The following is a 1,069-nucleotide window of genomic DNA, read 5'->3' on the forward strand; positions in this document are numbered from 1 at the left end:
TTGACTGCTAACCAGAAGGCTGGCGGTTCAAACCCACCAGCCACTCCTCGGAAGGAAGGTTGGGCAATCTACTTCCGCAGTGATACCGTCTCAGAAACCCAAGGAGGGGTCACTATGAGTTGGGCCGGACTCAATGGCACATAACAACAACAAACAACAACATTATAAAGTTAGAGAAACATTCCCAAGGCCATCCTCAATTCTGACACCATCTTTAGAGTTCAGGGGACCTCAAGCCCACTCTTAGGTTCTACAATTCACTAGAAGACTCACAAATGTCACTGGAGCCTGTTATATTTGTGATTACAGTTTGCTACAGAAAATTAATACAGATTCACGTCAGCTAAAAAGAGAGAGCTGACGAAGCAAAGTCCAGGAGAGATCCAAATGTGAACCTTCCAGTTCTCCTGTGGTGTCTTGGAAGCACTAACTCCATCAAGCATCCACATGAGAGAATATACACAGAGCACTGCCAACCGAGCATGCTCACCCAAGCCTTAGTGTCTCAGGGTCCCCTCTCACCCATGATTGGCAGCCCACATAACAGGCCTCAGTGTCTAGGCCCTCTGAAGACTATGCTCATAACTGCCCCCCAATAAACCGCAAGACTCTGCCTATAAATCACATTGTTAGCACGGATGATCTGACGTGGGCCATATCCAACAGGTAAATGAACACTGTCACCAAGTAGGACAGTCCCAGGGCTTGGATGCTTCTCCCAGGAGCCTAGGTGAAGACCAGGAGACCAGATCTCTCCCTGGTGAGAGACAAATTCTCTACAACCGGTAGGGAGTCCAAACACTGCATTCTCCTCAGCCACCTACAAGCATGAATCAGAAACTCTCAATGCAGAACAATTTATGGAGCATGGTGACATTTTTGTTTTTCAGGAAGTTCAACTACAAACCAGACTAACTTCTGTACCTTCAGAACCCGAGGAGGGTGGAACTCAGGAAACCCAGGTAACAACAGCAGAAGGAGTGAGTGGGTGTCCATGTGTCTGCAGCAAAGAGCGCCCGGGACACAGAAGGGAGGTGAGAGACAGGGTGGCGTGTTCCCAGAGTGAAGG

The sequence above is a fragment of the Orycteropus afer genome, unplaced genomic scaffold, assembly GCF_000298275.1.
Source record: "Orycteropus afer afer isolate SDZICR_OR568_19922 unplaced genomic scaffold, OryAfe1.0 scaffold00766, whole genome shotgun sequence".
Classification (NCBI taxonomy): Eukaryota; Metazoa; Chordata; class Mammalia; order Tubulidentata; family Orycteropodidae; genus Orycteropus; species Orycteropus afer.